At 37.7% G+C, this 12217-nt stretch overlaps 1 protein-coding gene across 1 annotated transcript in view; it reads left to right on the forward strand.

The window, feature by feature from the left end:
- The window catches only part of LOC126470012 (DNA polymerase theta-like), a 347322-nt gene that overhangs the window by 175212 nt on the left and 159893 nt on the right, over nt 1–12217 (forward strand). The gene's annotated exons all lie outside the window — the stretch shown is intronic.

Consider the following 12217-nt stretch of genomic DNA (forward strand, 5'->3'; position numbering starts at 1 on the left):
TTCAGGCTCCTTTTAAACTGATCTTTATTTGTAACTAAATTTTTTATGTTTACTGTCAAATTATTGAAGTTGTGTGTTCCTGAGTAGTGGACCCCATTTGAACTGAAGTAAGTGCTTGTAAGTCCTTGTGCAGATCATTTTTGTCCCTAGTATTGTATGTATGAACTGAGCTGTTTGTTGGAAAAAGAGATATATTATTTAGGACAAATTTCGTTAATGAGTAAATATACTGAGAGGCAGTAGTTAGTATACCCAGTTCTTTGAAGAGGTTTCTACAGGACGTCCGTGAATTTACTCCACAAATAATACGTATTACATGCTTTTGGACTTCGAAAACTTTTGTTTGACTTGAAGAGTTACCCCAAAATATTATACCATATGACATTATGGAGTGAAAGTAGGCAAAGTATGCAAGCTTTTTCATTTTTATGTTGCCTATGTCTGCTAACGCTCGAATTGCAAATACAGATTTGTTAAGGCGTTTCTGCAGTTCTGTGGTGTGCTCTTCCCAACTGAATTTATTATCAAGTTGTAATCCCAGGAATTTAAGACTGTCAACCTCTTCTATCTGCTCTTCTTCGTATTTTGTGCATATGCTGGGTGGAAACCTCTTGCAGGTTCTGAATTGCATATAGTGAGTCTTTTCGAAGTTTAATGTCAGTGAGTTGGCTTTAAACCATTTAATAATATCCATGAAAAAATCATTAGCAGTTCTTTCTGGAACTACACTTGACATACTATTTATTGCAATACTTGTGTCATCTGCAAACAAAACGAACTCTGCTTCTGGCAGTGTAACTGATGAGAGATCATTAATGTACACAAGAAAAAGCAATGGCCCTAAGATGGACCCTTGTGTGACACCACATGTAATTTCTTTCCATTCTGATGATGACTGATGATTTAATTCACTAGTCCCTTGCACTGACACCCTTGGTTTCCTGTTAGTGAGGTATGACTTGAACCATTTTGCAGCACTGCCTGTGACACCATAGAATTCTAATTTACTTAAAAGGATGTTGTGGTTCACATAATGAAATGCCTTTGACAAATCACAGAAAATACCTGCTGCTTGTAATTTGTTATTTAATGAATTAAGTACATTTTCACTGTAGGTGTAAATAGCCTTCTCGATATTAGAACCCTTCAGAAATCCAAACTGTGTTCTTGATAATATGTTATTTGTGGTCAGATGGTTGAGCAGCTGCCTGTACATTACTTTTTCTAAGATTTTTGAGAATGCTGGCAAAAGTGAAATCGGTCTGTAGTTTGATGGTATCTCTTTATCCCCTTTCTTGAATAGAGGCTTAATATCTGCATATTTTAGCCAGTCAGGAAATGTCCCAGTTATAATTGACTGGTTACACAAGTAAATTAGAATTGTACTAAACTTACAAGAATATGCCTTAATTAACTTTGTTGATATTTCATCGTACCCACTAGAATGCTTTGTTTTTAAAGATTTTATTATGGAAGTTATTTCTTTTGGTGAAGTGAGTGATATATTCATGTACTTGAAGCTGTTTGTGAAGGCTAGTTTGAGATATTCAAGGGCATTATTTACTGATCCTGAAAGTCCCATTCTATCAGTAACGGATGTAAAGTACTTGTTAAATAGATTTGCCACACTATGCCCATCAGTTACTAATGTGTCATGTACCCTCAGTGCTATTTGCTCCTGTTCCTTTCTGGTTCTACCAGCCTGCTCTTTCACTATATCCCGTATTATTTTTATTTTTTTCCCTGACATTGCTATCTTCTTCTCGTAGTGCATTTGTTTAGACGTCTGAATTACTTTTTTTAATGTTTTACAGTATTCCTTGTATTTAGCTAAATCATCAGCATTGGAGCTGTTCTTGGTCGACAGATGCATTTTCTTTTTTGTCTTACAGGAAATCTTTATTCCTTGTGTAATCCATGATTTTATTATAGACTTCTGTTTAATTTGAGTAACTTTTAGAGGAAAACAGTTTTCAAACATGGTACTGACATTGTTCATGAATGTGTTATATTTTTCATTCATGTCATGAGCACTATAAAAATCTTTCCAGTTCATATCTTTGAGCAGTTTTCTCAAACACTCAAGTTTTGGTTGATTGACTACTCTCCTGTATTCAGATTTAGCAATCTTGATAATCTGCTTAGAATTTACATCTAAAACAAGGAGCTGCATGTCATGATCTGATAGTCCATTTATAACAGGTTTTATGATAAGCACAGGGCAAAGGAATACAAAGGAAGAAGAATGTTAGTTTTGAGAGATGAAATAGTGAATGCAACAGAGGGTGAAATGGGTAAAATGATGAGGGCTAGTAGAAATCCTTGAGTAACACAAGAGATATTGAGTTTAATTGAGGAAAGGAGATAATATAAAAGTGCAATAAATGAACCAATCGAATGGGAACACAAACATCTAAAAAATGACTTTGACAGGAAGTTTAAAATGGCTAAGCAGGAATGGCTAGAGGACAAATGTGAGAATGCAGAAGCATATATCACTAGGAGTAAGATAGATACTGCCTATTGGAAAATTAAAGAGACCTTTGGAGGAAAGAGAACCACTGTACGAATATCAAGGGCTCTGATGGAAAACCAGTCCTAAGCAAAGAATAAAATTTTGAGTAGGAATTAAAGTCCAGGGAGGAGAAATAAAAATCTTGAGGTTTGCCGAAGACATTGTAATTATGACAGAGACAGCGAAGGATTTGGAAGAGCAGTTGAATGAAATGGACAGTACCTTGAAAGTTGGATGTAAGACGAACATCAACAAAAGCAAAACGAGGGTCATGGAATGTAGTGGAATTAAATCAGGTGATGCTAAAAGGACTGGATCGTTAAATAAGACACTTAAAGTAGTAAATCAGTTTTGCTGTTTGGGAAGCAAAAAACTGATGATGGTCAAAGTAGAGAGGGTATTAAATGTAGACTGACAATGGCAAGAAAGGCGTTTCTGAAGAAGAGAAAGTTGTTAACATTGATTATAGATTTAAGTATTTGGAAGTCCTTTATGGAAGTATTTGTATGGAGTGTAGCCCTGTGTGGAAGTGATACATGGACAATAAAGAGTTTAGACAAGAAGAGAATAGAAAGTTTTGGAATGTGCAAGAGAAGAATACTGAAGATTAGATGGGTATATCACACAACTAATGAGGAGGTACTGAATAAAATTGGGGAGAAGAGAATTTTGTGGTACAATCTGACTAAAAGAAGGGATCAGTTGGTAGGACAGATTCTGAGGCATCAGGGAATCGTGAATTTAATGCTGGAGGGAAGAGTGGGGGAGGGGGATAATAATTGTAGAGGGAGACCAAGAGATGAATACAGCAAGCATATTCAGAGGGATGGAGGGTGCAGTAGTTACTCGGAGATGAAGAGACTTCCACAGGATAGAGTTGCGTGGAGAAGTGCATCAAACCTGTCTTTGGACTGAAGACAACAACAACAACACAGGATAAATATATGTCCCATTGATTATGATGTGCATTCATATAATGATCAAATCTCTACTGACTGCATGATGTACCCTCATGCTCTTACTATTAATGTCAGGGTGCAGTGCTCTTGACCTTAACTTTCTAATTGTTAGCAAACCACACAGCTACTTTAACAAAGCCAAGATAAAGATTTGCCCTGGACCTGTAATTATAGTTTCTGGCACTCCAAATTTGAGCACTCAGCTACTGACCAATGCTTGAGCTTCTGTTCTTGCTTGTTAGTTAGGTATCACAATCATCTCCATGTATAAAGAGAAATGATCAGTAATAGCTAACACAAAACGATTCCCAACTGGAGTCCTGCTTAATGGCCCGGGGGCATCCATACCAATCATTTTAAAATATCATGTTGCTTCTGGTAAATTTTACAAAGGTATTAACTTACAACTCACTTTTGCCCGTACACAACCCCGTATATTATGATCCACATCTTCTTTCCTAGATTCCTACCAGTAGTGTTCTGATACTTTAGATTAGATTAGATTAGATTAATACTTGTTCCATAGATCATGAATACGACACTTCGTAATGATTTGTAACGTGTCAGGTTAATAAAAGATGTCTGTACAAGATATTACATTACACAAAATATTGCATGACACTAATGTTTAAGTTTTTTTTCCCCCTTAATTTATATCTAAAAATTCAGCCAATGAGTAGAAGGAGTTGTCATCTAGAAATTCTTTTAATTTATTTTTAAATGTTAGTTGGTTATCTCTCAGGCTTTTGATGCTGTTTGGTAGGTGACCAAAGACTTTTGTGGCAGCTTAATTTACCCCTTTCTGTGCCAAGGTCAGATTTAACCCTGCATAGTGAAGATCATCCTTTCTCCTGGTGTTATAGCTATGCACACTGCTATTACTTTTGAACTGGGTTGGATTATAAACAACAAATTTCATCTTTAAATATATATACTGTGAGGTTACTGTGAGGATCCCTAGATCCTTAAATAGATGTCTGCAGGATGACCGTGGGTGGAAAACAGCAATTATTCTGATTACACGTTTTTGAGCAATGAATACTTTTCTACTCAATGATGAATTACCCCAGAATATGATGCCATACGAAAGCAGTGAATGAAAGTAGGCATAGTAAGCTAATTTACTGAGATTCTTATCACCAAATTTTGCAATAACCCTAATAGCATACGTAGCTGAACTCAGACGTTTCAGCAGACCATCAATGTGTTGTTTCCAGTTTAACCTCTCATCAATGGACACACCTAAAAATTTTGAAAATTCTACCCTAGCTACAGACTTCTGTTCAAAGTCTATATTTATTACTGAAGGTGTGCCATTTACTGTACGGAACTGTATATACTGTGTTTTATCAAAATTTAAAGAGAGTCCGTTTGCTGAGAACCACTTAATAATTTTGTGAAAAACATCATTTACAATCACATCACTTAGTTCTTGGTTTTTGGATGTTATTACTATACTTGTATCATCAGCAAAAAGAACTAACTTTGCATCTTCATCAGTGTGGAATGGTAAGTCATTGATGTATATCAAGAACAGTAAAGGACCTAAGACCGAACCCTGTGGGACCCTGTACTTGATAGCCCCCCGGTTTGAGGAATCAGCTGTTGTTTTAACATTACATGAACCATTTATTTCAACTTTCTACATTCTTCCAGTTAAGTATGAATTAAACCATTTGTGCACAACCCCATTCAAACCATAATGATTTAGCTTATCTAAAAGAATTCCATGATTTACACAATCAAAGGTCTTTGAGAGATCACAAAAAATACCAATGGGTGATGTCCGGTTATTCAGAGCATTTAATATTTGATCAGTGAAAGCGTATATATAGCATTTTCTGTTGAAAAGCCTTTCTGAAAACCAAACTGACATTTTGTTAGTACTTTATTGTTACAAATATGGGAGGCTACTCTTGAATACATTACTTTCTCAAAAATTTTTAATAGAGCTGTCAGAAGAGAGATTGTGGCGGTAGTTGTTGACATCCGACGTATCCCCCTTTTTATGCAATGGTTTTACAGTGGCATATTTCAGTCTATCGGGGAAAACACCCTGCTCCAAAGAGCTATTACATACGTGGCTGAGAATCCTACTTATCTGTGGGGAACAAGCTTAAAGTACCTTGCTGGAAATGCCATCAATTTCGTAAGAGCTTTTACTTTTCAGTGAGTTTATTATTTTACTGATTTCAGAGGGAGAGGTTGGTGGAATTACAGTTGTTTCAAACTGCACAGGTATGGGCTCTTCTATTAGTAGCCTTGCCTCTTCTAGTGAAGATCTAGATCCTATTTTCTCTACAACATTTATAAAATGATTATTGAAAATTGATTGTTTGTTAGTACACTTGTCATTCAGTTTTATGGCACTAAACTCTTCCTGTGCTCTTGGTTGCCCTGTTTCCCTTTCAATAATATTCCAAATTGCTTTAATTTTATTATCAGAGTTACTGATCTCAGACATGATACACATGCTTCTGGACTTTTTAATAACTGTTCTTAGTACCACACAATAGTTTTTATAATATTGAACAATTTCGGGGTCAGTACTCCCTCTTGCTGTTAGATACAGTTCCCTTTTACGGTTGCAAGATATTCTTATTCCTTTAGTTAGCCAAGGTTTTTTTATATGTTTTTTTGGAATTATGTTTAACTATTTTCTTGGGAAAACAATTTTCAAATACCCTTAAAAATGTATCGTGAAATAAGTTATATTTCAAGTTTGTATCGGATTCCTTATACACTTCATCCCAGTCTAGCTGCTGTAGGCTTTCCCTAAAGTTTATATTGGTAATTGAACGCACTGCTTTGAAAGTCTGATTTGATATACTGCATGGAGCTATGTCATGTACTGTAACTAGCTGTGCACCATGATCTGAAAGACCATTTTCAACAGGATAAGCATTTATGTCCTTAAACTTATCTTGGTCTATAAAAAAGTTATCTATCAATGTACTGCTGTTCTTTGTTATCCAAGTAGGAAAAAAATGACGGAGCTCAAATTGAAAGAACTGAGTAATACTACAAGGTCATTCTTCCTATTACACTCTTTCAGGGAATCAACATTGAAATCCCCACAAATGATAATTTGCTTTCCCCTGTCTGACAGATAGCACAACAAAGCATCCAAGTTTTCTAGAAATAGCTGGAAATTCCCTGAGGGGGACATATACACTGTTACAATTATGAAAGTGCCACCATTGTTCTACTAGCCCATCTCGTGACAATATGTGGTCATGCACTTCTTACAGTGCTTCCTCTTTTAGATTCGCAGGAACTACAACCTCCACATCAGTTTATCGTGCTGCTTTCCATTGTTCAAGGTCATGACCCAATGTCTGTATCTCTACTACTTTTTGACTTAAACTATCCATGATTGTATGTTTCTTTCCAGCCTCGTGGATGACTTTATACTTTATCTAACTCAGTCTCAATGCCCAGCTTGTCAGACTACTGGAAGTGTCCTTAAGCCCCAAAAGCCATGTATGAGCTGCATGGTCAGTGACCACTATAAATTTCTTCCCATATAAACATCAAAAATATGTGGCACTATATAGCATACAAATCATTTTCATTCTGTTATGGAGTAGTTGTTCTCTGCTCTTTTCAACTGCCCAGAGGCATACACTGCAAGGTGCTTCTGTAACTTGATTAGAGGCATCAGTTGACAAGATAAACTCTTTCTCATAGTCCAGAAAAATTATTACTGGACTCAATGTCAACACACTTTTCAACTCTTTGAACACATCTAGGCATTTCTTTGTCCATTTCAACTTTACCCCCTTTTCATGTAAGTGGTCCTGCTGCATCTGCAAACCTTGCTATGAATTTTCTGTAACAATTCCCTAATCCTAAGAAAGATTTAAACTCCTCAGTATTATCAGAAACTGAAAATTCCCCCACTGCTTTTATCAAACTCATATTCACCTCGACCTCTTCACTACTAATAATGAGCCATCAGTAAATAACTTCTTCCATTGCAAAGTGACATTTTTCCATGCTTAATGTTAATTTCACTGCTCATAATCTTCTAAAAACGTCTCACAAATGTTGTGTATGCTTGCTGTATGTTTTGTGAAAATAGTTATATAATTGGGTTGGCACCCACTCCTCATATCTAAGAGAGAGAAGTACTTGCACTGCCACAAATTTTCATTAGTTTCAGTGCTATTTGGGGCTGGATATGCATCGATCACAGTTATGCTGTTAAGATGTCTTTAGTCACAATATAATCTACTGTATATCTTTTGGTCCCACAGGGTGGCTTTTGGTGCCACTGCCACTGTTGCACTTTGTGGACGAATGCTGTTTTCTGTTACCCCATCCGATAGTTGCTAATACTGATTGCAAATATTGCAGTATGTGATAAGATCTACAATATGCTGATAACTCTGTCTTTAGGGGTATGATGCTGTGTTATAGGTGTTGCTGATAAAGGACCTCCAAGAAAAAACAAATCCTCAAATTCAAGCAATAATTTCACCATCTCCAATCTGTTCCTATCTCAAAGAGGCTCCAGCTTCCTATGCAGTTCAGTTTTATTGGCAGTTTACACATTATCCTGGGTGCACACTGATTGAGTCACTACCCACATCATTCAGGACTTCTGAATTAGCTAACAACATTCCTTTGGTGACCTATATTCCGCCTGTGCCAAAGTCATCTAAATTCACAGGCACTTTTTTCCTGCTCAGTTCCTGCTGTATGTGTTCTATGCTTCTCCTCACAAAGCTATGTCATATGTGTAATACATCATTTATTGCCAGTGGTTCTACCAAGCACAATGCGCTAACAATCCATTCCAGTCCCACATTTACACAGACCGACTTCCTGGTACCTCGCAGCACAGTAACATGTGAATTAATCCTTAGTGGTGTTGACTGCAGTTCAAACAGTTCACCACTTAAGATAGATACACCTTGCATCCCTACTTCCCTGGAAACTCTCTCTCCTGCCTGGAATGTCATCCATCAACTATACATCACCTAAGATCAGTTTTGGCACACTGCATTATCAGAAAGTCTAATACTAAGATCGTGCAGTATCCATTATTTAGTCGGAACACAATTACTAATCATTGCTTAAAATGGTGCATCTCCACCTTAAAATCTGTCATTGCTGGACCCAAAGACCCCACATCAGTTTCTCCAACTCCATCACAAGGTCCATACTTGCCACCGATACGCGCTCCTGTGTCCAGTAAAAACTTGGCCTTTTTACACTTCACTGTTTCCACTATACTACATTCTGTCTCTTCTTCTGTATTGCTTGCATCAAAATTTATTGGGAACTTCATGCGGTGGAGTTTGCTTTCGTTTTTGCATTTAACACCTGGTCCCCTGTTTCCCATTACTGTTTCTACAGTCATATTGATGGTGTCCACCACTCCACATCTATTACGCTGAGGTTGACGACATTGCCTCTGCACATGTCTCATTTCCCTATATGTATAACAACTCAAGTAAATGAAGAATACTCCTCCCTTATCCCCCATTCCTGTTACTGCATCAATTTCTTCAAATTCTGTGACTAATCTGAATGCACTACATGAATTCTTCTTGGTACTCATTGTCACTCTTCTTGACATATTGGACAGCCCATTAAAAATGCATCCAATGCCCTCTGTTTCATATCATTGAGTATGACTTTATTGGTCTTGTTATTTTCTCCTAATTCATATGTCAGCACATTCACTTTCCATATTCTATCCACAAAATTTCTACCAGCTCATTATGCTTCTTTGACAGACATTTCACTATGTTCCTTCTTGTGCTGTGTAGCAGGGCTTTACTCAGTTTATCAGATGTCTGTGCCTCATAGTATCTCTGTAAATCGGACATAAGTTTTGGCTTCCCCTATTAACCGTAAGCTTGTCACCTGCAGTAACTGACCCCTTGACAGTCATCCCCAGTACTAGCTGATAACTGCATGTCATCCAGAAAAGCCATTACATTGTGAATTGACTTTACAGAGAGAGGGATGATACAAATGACTGCTTTTGGATCTAATAAAGGAGTTAGTTGCTCGGCTAATTCTAGCTCTTTCTCCCTAACTGAAAACCTATTATGTAAGTCTGCATTATCTGTTTTCAATTGTGACATTTCATTAAACAATGCTATAACTGTCTCCCAACTAGTGACACCCTGCGTTTGAGAAATTGCCAGTGGTGAACCTTTATCTCTAATACACTCTTAAGGAATGCAAAATACACTCACAATATGCCGTATGACACAACACACACTTACATGTTATGTTGTATCATCGTCTGTGCTGACTCTGTGCACAGATTAGCCATATGCCCGTACTGATAACTGTTAACGTAAATTACTGGTACTGACTCTGTACAGGAAGCAGAATGCACTGTCAAGTTCCACTAACTACATCTCATAGGTCATAAATGATGCTCCTTTGTATTACCATGGAACTGTGAAAGATCAGCTAGTTCCCCTGCCTACACAAATGTAACCCTCAAATCCCTGTGTGTCAATCACTTAAACTCCATGCTGTTTACACATAAAACAGGAAAAACAATCAAAAATCAATAGTCTGCTCGCTCACCCCACTGTTTGATGAAACTGTGCTGTGATTGTATAGCTGTCCTAAGTGGATGTCAATGGTGGTGGCACAAGCTGCCGGATGAAGTCCCCAAGTACTTCTGACACCACTCTGTAGCAAAACAGTGTGAGTGGGGCCACTATGGTGTAGAGCTGGTAGAGTGGCAGGTTGTGAAGGCAGTAGTGTTGCCATGGGTGGCTAGGAAAACTCCACTGCAAGATACAACATATTTTTATTTCGTCTTGATTTGCAGCTTTGAAGTGCTGCTGTGCTCCTGGATAAGCCTTCTGCAGGCGTGTAGTCCACCGGCAGTGCCAATGGCATCTGAAGGTCCCAGCGGAGGGATGGCCGTTAATGTCTTCATCCCACTTTGCTGACACTGTTTACCACACTCAAAACCATGTGCCAGAGTTAGCACTGTAGCAATGTATATGTCTGCAGAATTCTTGTAAGTGTCCACTGCTACCAAATTAGAAGTTCACCCTGATGCAGAAGGATGACAGCAGTATTGCCCTGTCTGCAAACCATTGCCCTCCATGGGAAAAGTTCAGTGCTACCATAGAGGCTGGGGGTGGCTCATCTGTTGTCATTCTAACTGCATGGATATGGACTTTGGACCGTGAACTGGGCTGCTAGAGCTGGCTGTCCATACTGGCATCAACTGCTGGCTGGCTCAGAGCGTGATAGAGACTAGCCTGGTACTGATGTCGTGGAAGGTGCTGCCATACTGTGCATAACTTTGCTAGAATCAGATAGTATTTTTAGCAATTAGTAGCACACTTCTTGTGCAAATACATTCTTTCCAGGCATGTTCAAAGCAACACCCGTAGTTCACCGTCGTGTGGAAATACTCCGCCGGCTGAGTTGTAGTTGTATGGCCTTTCTGCAATGTCATTACAATTGGCCAGCTTGCCAGGCTGCCTTGCAGTATAGAAACATGTTTGCTTATGAAATTACATATCGACACTTCTGTGCTTGCCTGCTTGCTTCACACATGGCTGCAATGGAGCTGATTTTAATCCAGTAACACCCAAAATTTAGTGACTGTGTTGTAGTTCATTACAGAATTGTGGAAAAATTTGAAGTTATTACCTCAACTACTTTTCAAGGTTTTTGGTAGTGACGACTTGTGTTTATATAGTAGCATCGGACGGTCAACTGCAGCCTACAGTACCAACTATCAGAGTGCAGATGTGTGTACATTGTGAGTGACGGTGGAATTCTAGTTGGTGAGCTACCTTAAAAGTATTTGCAATTGTCCATAGAAAGTAATTTGAGTTGTTATTTGGTTTCTTACTATTTTACTATCCACCTTTTATTTCTCTTTAAATAGATCATCTGATGATGAACAGGTAACAAATTAAAACCAGTAATGGTACCACCTGCATGACCTGAGGCTGACATATACAGTGAAAAAATACAAGATTATCACTGTGTTTCCCATCATTAGATCAGATCTCTCATTACGGTATGCCCTGAATGTAGTATGTTAACTTTTGTGAGCTTATGTTTTGATAAATATTTCATAGTTAATCTGATTTTAAATAATGATCTCTGATCTCTTTGCCAGCTGTTGTCTGACGTCTTTTGTTGTACTAGATATTGTGGCTCACAGATCATAAATGTAAATGCAGATGTGGAACCTAAGAAGATTAGATTTCATGCATTATATGTTCCCCCAAACCTTTATCTGTATGTACGACCTATGAGAAGCAGACTAGTCATAGGTGATGATGATTCCTTAACCCGCAAGTCACATCCATCTCATCTATGATAGTGGCTGTACTATACAATAGTGAACCTAGGATTTGGTGACACTGTAGGATATAATCCAAATTTTCCAGCTCAACTTTGTAATTTAAAAAATTATAAAAAAATCACACTTTAAATTTAAATTCATAAGTTGTTAAACTGAATAAAACTACTAAGCGAAAGGATTGTTTGTTTGTAGATTCTGATCAGTACAAACACAATGACATCTTTAACTTGTAAGTACAGCTGCAGAGATGTGTATGCATGCAAGCCTCTGACCTTCTCAACTTTTGCATAATACATTTATGAGGATAAATTGTAGATAAGCAAATAACTTCTGAAACTACTGGGATTGTGCATCCATAGTTAGCATGGGCATTTGAAGTGAACAAATATCAGAAATGATTTTTGCAGTTGTCTTTAGCTGACGCTTAGG

Source organism: Schistocerca serialis, chromosome 1 (assembly GCF_023864345.2).
Source record: "Schistocerca serialis cubense isolate TAMUIC-IGC-003099 chromosome 1, iqSchSeri2.2, whole genome shotgun sequence".
Taxonomy (NCBI): domain Eukaryota; kingdom Metazoa; phylum Arthropoda; class Insecta; order Orthoptera; family Acrididae; genus Schistocerca; species Schistocerca serialis.